This window comes from Lolium perenne, chromosome 5 (assembly GCF_019359855.2).
Source record: "Lolium perenne isolate Kyuss_39 chromosome 5, Kyuss_2.0, whole genome shotgun sequence".
NCBI lineage: Eukaryota > Viridiplantae > Streptophyta > Magnoliopsida > Poales > Poaceae > Lolium > Lolium perenne.
Genome location: NC_067248.2, coordinates 175,326,265 through 175,335,684, shown reverse-complemented (window position 1 = coordinate 175,335,684; position 9,420 = coordinate 175,326,265). Strand labels below are relative to the sequence as shown.

Below are 9,420 nucleotides of genomic sequence, written 5' to 3'. Positions count from 1 at the left end.
AAGGACCATGACCTTCCAAGGTTTGGCAAAGGAGCTCCAAAGGACAAGGACGAAGACGAAGCCGACAGCGACGACTCCGACTATGTGCCCAACTCCATCAAGCAAAAGGGCCTCTTCGCCAAGCTCACCGCTCGCCTCAAGAAGTCCTTTTGCTTCAAGAGGGACCTCGAAGATAGGATGTACCAAGCTCATCACGACAACAAGAAGATCCGCCAACGCCAAAAGGCGATGATGAGGCATATGCAACTCCCGGTCTCCGAGGGCTCCGAGGACAACATCACTCCTCCCGGTGAGTGGAAGTCAAAGCTCGTTTGGTCTAGCTCCGAGGAATCCATCCCCGAGCCACCTCATGGCAAAGGACTTGCTCAAGATGAAGAGTATGAGGATGAAGAGGAGGAGGACGTCGAGGATGAAGGTGATGACAACGAGGATGATGATGACGAGGAGGATGACGTCGACGAGTGATTCCCTTGGGACGCTAGTATGCTCCCTCTCCCTTTTTGGTGTCTCGATGCCAAAGGGGGAGAAGTTGATCTATTAGGACGGGAATTTGCATGGGGATGCCAAGGGCTTGGTGGCTTCGTTTTGGTTCTTTCGGCCTTGGCATCAAACTTTTTCCCTAGTTATTCGGAACTTTATTCGTATGCGTGTTTGCTACTCTATTCGTGGGTCTCCCGACCCCCCGTTTGTATTAAGACCTAATCGTGCGTAGCTTAATGGTCAATGGTCTCCATTATTTATTCTTTGATTGGCCATATTATTCCTATGGAGGCACTTATTATTATGGTGGTGGCACTTATTATTATGGTGAGTTTGGGTTTTCTCAAGGCAAAGGTATGAAAAGGTTCACCCAAACTACCCTATATACATATATTCTTGCCTCCATAGTGTACTTGTGCTACATAATCTTGTCATATGATCATCTTAGCACTTGTGCTTGGTTTGTAAAATTTAGGGGGAGTTCTCTCTAGGATGTGTGCATTTGTATACAAATGCATATTTTAAATATGCACACATCTAGGGGGAGCTTCGCCTATACTTGCAAACCAAAATACCTTATCATAATATCCTATGAATTATTGCAAATTCGTGTGTTGTCATCAAGCACCAAAAAGGGGGAGATTGTAAGAGCAAGATCCATATCCCGTGTTTTGTGTGTTTGATAACAACACTCGAACAATTCTAACCGTGCACAAAGTTTGTTATTGATAGGTTTGCAAGATGCACGGTACCCTCGCTGAGCACATTATGATCAGAAGACCGAAGCGTAGTTCTTAGGGTTTTTGGTTTTTTGTGTGTGTGTCGTGAGGTGACATGGTAGGAGAGGAAGAGAGGAAAAGTTGTTTTAGCCATAGCGGTACTACCGGTACCAGGAGCGGTAGTACCGCTACCTCTACTGGTACCGTCCGTGATACCGCTCTGAGGCTTGCACATGGATATGCCCCACCGAACACGTTGCGGTACCTTCACGGTACCTTGAGCGGTAGTACCGCTTGAGGGCGGTAGTACCGCCCACGGTACCGCGCTAAGTACCGTAACGCGTTACGGTAGTACCGCTCTGGTACCGCTCGGGTACCGCTTGGGATCCAGTAAGGTCTGGACCCTATTGCGGTACCGCAAGCGATACCGCGAGCGGTAGTACCGCAATGTGTCCACGTGGACAAGTTTAGTGGGAGATTCGAACTCAGAGCGGTAGTACCGCTTCCAGAAGCGGTAGTACCGCTTAGGCAAAAATGGCTGGTAACGGTTGGATTTGGAGGGACCTATATAAAGGCCCCTTCTTCTCCAGCCATCCTTAGCTCTTCTCTCTCTCTCCTCCATTGTTGCTGAGCTCAAAATTGAGGGGATCTCCTCATCCACCCAACCAATCTTGCTCATACTTTGTGAGGTGGTGGAGGAGACCCCGATCTATCATTCTACCGAGAGAAAGTCCACCAATTCGTGGTAGTCCTTAGTGGATCTTGTTGTTCGGGTTCCTTGGTGGAAGAGCTTCTTGGTGGAGCACTGGAAAAGCTTCTTGGTGGAGCACTGGAAGAGCTTCTTGGTGGAGTATTGGAGGGGTTCCTTTGGTGGAGCATTGGAGATGGGTTCCTATGGTGGAGCATTGGAGATGTGCAGCTATGGAGTCTAGCTTGGTGATGTACTAGCTCCATAGGGTGTTGGGAGCATCCTTGTTTGTGGAGCTCGCCCCAACCTTGTGAAGGAATCACCGCCTCGACCGGTGCCTTAGTGGAAGAGGGAGAGCACCTCCGTGGAGCTCTCTCGAGGAAGAGGGTGAGGCCTTCCTTCGTGGTGTGGCCGCCTAGTCTTTTGTGTGAGACTAGCACCTCCTCAACGCAGACGTATTTCCTTTAGTGGAAGGAACTGCGGGAAACAAACCTCGACTCGCCTCGCGCCCCCCGGTTGTCTCGCTCCTTACTCTCGTTATCTTGTTGATTCCTTTACTTGTTGCACATGCTCTAGCATCATTGTAGGAACACCGCTATTGCAAAAGTTGTCACCTTTACCTTCCGTTGCGCTAAAATTGAAAAAGGTTAAAACTTGCCATAGCGCCATTCACCCCCCCCCCCCCCTCTTGTTCGCTACGATCCATTCAGACTTGTACAAGTTTCTTACAAAGCAAGAACGCAAAAGTCAAATTCTATTTCCTTACGATTTTGGGTGAGTGTTTCTGTCTTGTGCACATTCTCTTTTGTTTACTCCATGCATGTTATATCTAATCGATGAGTTATGCATGAATGTGCATGTAACGTGTCCGCAAGGTTTAACTGGATTCTGCTAATAGTTGAATTTGATAACTCCAGAGTTCTCGTCATGGACTCTCTGAATATGGAACCAAAGCATTGGATCGGCATAAGATTAATGCTGCAAAAGTAATTATTTTCAATCATTTGCGCACTATATCGGCCTCTTTCGTTCATTTCCTGATATTAAGTAACTAATAACTCTCTTGTTCAATTAATTTCTTTGCCCTATAAGGTTTGAAAACTTTTCAAAGAAGACATAACCGGTGAATTCAAAGATGAGCTAACATTTAGAAGGTTGTCTAATGTGGATACCCAGCCACCGGGGACCAATCTATGTGTATACTATGTTTGTGAGTTCATCTGGGGACACACCTCTGAGCGGAGGGTTCAAGATATCAACTTGCGGAGGAATGACTTGCGGATAAGCTTAATCCAGAAGCTCGCTTCCGACCAATTCAAGAGAAAATAGCAGGATTTTTGATGAGGGAAGTCCTCCATCCTAAAGAAAAACACTAGTACGAGGACGAAGAACTTCTACTGCACTAAATTGTATATGGAACTTGTTTGAAGTTGTATATGGTCACCCGAGATTGCATATTATATATTCCTCTTGAATTCTTCTTTTTTGAAATTTCAAACTTGCTTGAAATTGTATATTCATATGCATCAACGTGTAACGTGTATATAGTAGCGTAGAATATATGTACTGAAACTTCCATGAAATTAAAATAAAACAAAAAATAAACTATAAAAGAAATGAAAACACAACAAAATAAAACCAGATTTAGGGGGGTTTAAACCCTAAACCTGCGGAGACCTTTAATCCCGGTTGGTCTGGCCAACCGCGACCAACCGCGACTAAAGGTCCTCCGCCCCGACGAGCGTCTGCACCCCACGTGGATGGGCCTTTAGTCGCGGTTCGTAAGCAACCGCGACTAAAGGAGGGGGGCCTTTAGTCTCACATAATTAGTCCCGGTTGCGAAAACGGAACTAAATCCCGTTACCAACCGGGACTAAAGCTCTTTTTTCTACAAGCCTGCGGAGAACCCTAGAAGTAGGGTTTTGCCTCAGTTTGGCTTTCTTCTCTGTTTTTTTCGACAGGTTTTAGTGTTAGCTAGCCTAGGCTTTTGGTTCCTTTCCATTTGAATGGCTTTTATTTGTAAATTTATGCGCCATCTTGGTATGTATCTTTTTCTTCTAATATAAAGCTATCCGTGTTTGAAAAACAATTCCTTCTATGTGGTTAGTTGAACAACATTACCTCCGTTCGAAATTATAAGCCTTTTTAAAATGCTAGTTTATCTTTCTAAAAAGACTTATATTTTAGAACGGAGGTAGTATATCGAACCAAACTTTCAGAGAAAGTATTGTATGAAAGTAAAATCTTCTTCAAGGCAAAGTAAAGTACCTATGTTCTTCAAAACCGATACATGAAGCACATTTTGTCCATCTGGTCCAGAGTACGATAGTTGGTTATCTTTCTGATGGAGTATGGTTGCCATGAGATAATTCTCTAGGACGACAGCCAAGTAAAGTGGCGACATCCCTTCACTTGGAACCCGAGCCAGTTGTGAATCTTCCATCAATATCAATATCACAATATCATTGTTCCACCCACGGATTGCATAATGCAACGCAGTCTCACGACACATGTTTTGCTTTCCTAGCACATACTTCACCCTCTCCATGCCACCTTCCTCACCTTTTGCTAACTGTAGTAAACAATACACAATCTTACAACTCCCTGCCCGGGCTGCGCAGTGGAGAGGTGTGTCACCCAACTTGTTAGGCTTCTCCAACAAGTGTTTGGCCTTAGTATAGACCACATATAAGCTGTCTAGGAAGTTTTCGCTCGAAGATCCTGACAAAAGGAGGGCAACTGTTATGAGAACCTGTTGTTGTAGAGATTTTTCATTTCATTTACATTTCTAAATTTTGTTAACACCGATCGGTTTAAGAAGAAATATAACGCTGCAGGTATATAGTGCAAAACGCACCCACATCCAAACTAACAAGAAAAATCTGGACATGAAAGGAAAAACTAGGAGGGTAGTACCGGATTTTGCTAGCACATGAAGGGCCGTGTCGCCAAAAGGTGTGACTCCCTCCAGAAGCGACTCTGCATATGGCGCAGCTGGCTGATCACCAGTACCTTCCGTTGGTGATGCTAATGTCGTCGTCGACAGGGACCTCAACGACGACCTGAGGTGCCGGTGCATTTGGCCACACAGGTGAATCTCCCCAGTTCAGAAGAGTTTTCAGAGCCTCGCAGTCACCCATGGTTGCAGCCATTAAAAGCCAGGGATCCATGACTACGAGAGCTGGAGGCGGGGGAGTGCTTGCTTCCTCACCAGCAGGGTTTGGCTGCTCAGTGTTGATTGAGTCCATCACCGGGCAGCCACGGCTAAGTTGAGCTTACGCTGGAATGATGCTGATCCACAGGAACGCTCCTACCAGCACTTAATATAAATGAGCTGTATGGGAAGACATGGTCTCCGGAGGTGTAGTTGTTGATGACGCGGTGTGAACCATGCTTAAAAGTTATATTATGGCTCGCTGCCTTTGTATATCACGCCATCAGGCTAGTTGCAGACTGGTAGTACCATGGAATCACGTCATATGCTACCAAACCACCTGCTCGATGAAGAAACAGATGATTAAATGCAAATATATACACGGGATAGAGATTAGGACAAGGTTTTCTCTATTGCAAATGGGTGCAATAATTGCAGAAGAGTCTGGACAGAGAAGTCGCGGGCGGGCAATAGAGGAAAAATATGACCGTTGGAGAGAGCTCCTGCGACGGGAAGGGCGACGACGCGGGCGATTCTGCGGCCTGCCACCTCGCCGAGCGACGGCGAGCCCCCTCCGGCCGTTCCCCGTCTGTGGCAGCGGCGCACCGGGGTGGGTCGCGGTTCTGGGCCCTGGCAGGGGAGAGTTCAGACGATGAGGAAGACGTTCGGGCGCAGCTGGAGGTGCCGGAGTCGCCCGTGCCCTCCAGATCTGGTCCCTCTCCGGCGTGCTTTGGGGACTATCTCGACTCCGCGTGGACCAGGGTGGGTAACGCGAGGCTGCGAGGAGGTCGTCGCAGAGCTTGGGCGCCGGGTGGGCGAGGCTCGCGGCTTCGGGCGGCGGCCGGATCTACGGCGGCTCGACCGCTTAGGCACCTTGGAGGCAGGGAGGTGACCAGGGAGTCTCAGATCCGGTCGCGCTCCGGGGAGTTCTCCGATGTGGCTCCAGGGGTGGCTGCTTGTCCGCCGGCGTTCGACGGCAAGGAGAGGGCGGCGCCGCCTGGGCCGTTCGTCGACATTGGGGGAGAGACAGGGCCGGTGGCCGCCAGCGTGGTGGGTCCGAGACCGGTGGACCCCAGTGTCCCCACTCCCACTGTCTCTGGCGTTGGGCCCGTGCGGGGGCCCATGGGTGCCGCTCCTCTGGCAGTGGGCCGTGGACAGGCCGTGCCTTTGGCCTTTCAAAGGCCCAACTCCGTTCCCCAGCCCAGCCCAGGTGGGGACGTCGGATCCGCGCCACTACTTAAGTGGTGTTGGATCCCCGTGGGAACCCTAGATCTCACACTCAGTCACGCCGCCACTCTCTCAGACGTGCGAGCCTGGCTCAGATCCACTAGATCCACCGGCCAAATCCCTCGCTGCCTCTCCTCCGCCTCGGCCGTCGGGTCGCCGCCGGTGCGTATGGAGCGTGGGCGTGGTGATTCGAGGGTGGGGAGCAACAAGAGAAGCTTCGACGAGTTCAATTCTGAGGAGGGCCGTGGCTATGAGCGGGAGGTGCGCGAACGGAGAAGCTTTGCGGAAGAGAGCCGCCGCCGCGACCGCGACCGCGACTGGGCCCGTGACCGTGCCCGTGAGCCAGAGTGGCGGCGGGATGGTGGCCGCTGGCGGGAGGAAGAGGAGCGACCTGCAGCGGGGTCGTCTGGTGCTCGAGACCTACACAAGAAGAAGTGGGGAATCAACCGACAAGGGGCTCATCCGCCCAAGGCCAAATCGGTGTCGCACTCGACGCCCCAGGCCCCTCCGGCTCCGACCCCGCCGCCGGTAGCCTCCTCTGACGCGGCGGAGGTGGTGCCTGCCACCAAGAAGGCGAACATCAAGTGCTACAACTGCAGCAGAGACGGACACTACCAGTCGGGCTGCCACTTCCCGGCGCACTGCGGCGTTTGTGATCTAGATGGGCACACCACGGGTATGTGTCCCAAGAACTCCAAGAAGGCCTCCTTGCAGTGGTACGGGTATGCGCTCGATGGCGTTGGATTCCACTGCCTGGAGGTGGAGGAGGAGGCGCTGCCGGTGGGACCGGGCGAGGGCGCTGCCCACACGGCTCTGGTCATTGCTGTGGAGAACACCATGACCTGTGATCTCCTAACCCAAGACCTAAAGGCTCTGGTGGAAGACAACTGGGACTGGAGGGTCAGACGCATCAGTGATACTGACTTTGCGGTGGTGTTCCCAACCAAGGCGAGCCTCAATCTTTGCAAGAACCTCTGCAAGAACGCTGGGGGCATCGCCCTCCCAGTCAGCAAGATCTCGGTGTTGTTTGCCGACGCCACCGCGACCCCTCAAGCCTCCCTGGCCCTCACCAAGATCTGGGTCCACCTCTCCGGAGTCCCTGAGGTGCTACGTTCTGTGGACCTCCTGCTGGAGGGCACCAAGATGCTGGGTCGCCCGCGCGTGGTGGATGAAGACTCTCTGGCGGCCCTGGATGGTCCGGTGAGGATGCTGTTCCACTGTCATGCCCCGGACAAGATCCCTTCTTCGATCCTGCTGTTCATCAATATGCAAGGGTTCCGTCTGGGCGTGTCTGTGGAGTATGCCAAGGCCAGCGCCAGTGACCCCAAACCTCCGCCACCAGGCCCGAGCAACGGAGACGAGGATGAAGATGAAGAGGAGACTGAGGATCAGAGCCGCTCTGCGCCCCACTGGAAGAGGAGCAACATGAAGAGCAAGGACAAGGGGCCAATGTGTGATGTTACAAGCACAAAGGCTGGCGAAGCGGAGGCAGGCAAGGACGGGTCCGCGGACAAGAGCCCCCTCCCGAAAGAACAGATACAGAAGCCCCTCCCTTTTCAGTCTTCGGTGGGTAGCAGCAGTGTCCCTCTCCCCTCGCTCAAGGATTATTCTGCCACGAAACCTGCATCTGCCCCACCAAAGTCCAACCTGAAGCCGATCCCGTTCAACCAGTATGGCTCTAACCTGACTGATTCGGAGCTGTTCCCACCCGCAAAATCGTGCCTGTCCCCGGTCCCTCAGGCATCGGAGAAGGCGCAGACCTCCAGTGAATCTAAGTCAGAGGAACCCATCTCTCCTAATATTCTTAAGCGCCAGGGGATGTCGGCGGAGGACAAGCTGGAGGTGGGGTGGGAGAGCCCTGAGGACTGGGAGAACGAACAGGAGACGCTCGCTGAGAAGATTGCCAAGCTCAAGCGCAAGCAGGATGGTGAAGTGGACAACCCGCCGTCACGCATCAAGAAGAAGCCGGGCGTCAAGCCCATGCGTGCAGTGGTGACTTCCTCGCCAGTCATTGCGACGCGCCGCAGTTCCAGGGGCAAGGGCGCGAATCCAGAGCATGTGCTGCTTTCGGCTTCCAAGCGTGCAGCTCAGAAAGACCAAGGTACGCCTTCCGCCACAGCGCCGACCGACCCCTTCTTGGTTCTTCCCTCGGTTTCAGATTCACATCTTTGGGGGGTTGCGCGGGATGCGGGTCTAGGGTTGGATGTTTCTGGTAGTTCGCCTTCCTCTCTTTTATCTTTGATCCGTGCCAAGGAGCTTGCCCAGGCCCAGCTCACTGAAGCTGCGATGAAAGCCAAATCGAAAGAGGAAGAAACACAGAAACTGAAGCAAAGTTCAGCGGAAAGCGTGGCCAATCCAGCAAGTGTTGCTCAGGATTTGCCTACGGAGGACGCACCTAACACGGCAGGGACTGACCCAGAGCGGATCACCCTCGCGGATATGGCCAAAGTCGCAAGATCCACGAGGAGGAAGGAAAGGGAGCACTTCACGGGCCCTCGGCCCAATTTGAGGGACACACCAGCTCGCCAAGCACGGGCTTCTGCCGGGGTGTCCAAATGAAAGCTCTTGGTTGGAATTTTCAGGGTTTTGGCCGGAGTGGTCGAAAAACCCAACTTAAGGAGTACATTAAGAAAGAAAGGATCGACATCATCTTCTTACAGGAAACTATGAGACAGGACTTCACAGATCAGGAATTGAGGAATCTGGTTGAAGGGGAACAGTTTGTCTGGCATTGGACTCCGGCTTCAGGTCGTTCTGGAGGCATGCTGATGGGGATCAGAGACAGCCTGTTTGAGGTGGGTGCGCTGGCTCAGGGTGAGTTCTTCCTCAGCGCCAAGCTATACCACAGACCAACTAAGTTCAAGTGTGAATTTATTGGGGTATACGGGCCAGCGGACCACGCGCGCTCTGCCTCTTTCCTCCAAGAGCTGGAAGGAAGGGTGGATAATAGTGAGTTCCCAATCATGTTGATGGGCGACTTCAACCTGATTCGCGGAGCTCAGGATAAGAACAACAACAATATTAACTGGTCGTTGGTGAATCTTTTCAATGATGCTATTGCCAGGTGGGCGCTGTTGGAAGTCGTTAGAACTGGTGCAGCATATACTTGGACCAACAAACAATCAAACCCGGTCAGGAGCGTCCTTGATCGT

At 51.8% G+C, this 9,420-nt stretch overlaps 1 pseudogene; it reads right to left on the bottom strand.

The window, feature by feature from the left end:
- Positions 1 to 768: 768 nt before the first annotated feature.
- On the bottom strand, positions 769 to 5,480 carry LOC127346390 (uncharacterized; annotated as a pseudogene).
- Positions 5,481 to 9,420: the final 3,940 nt, after the last annotated feature.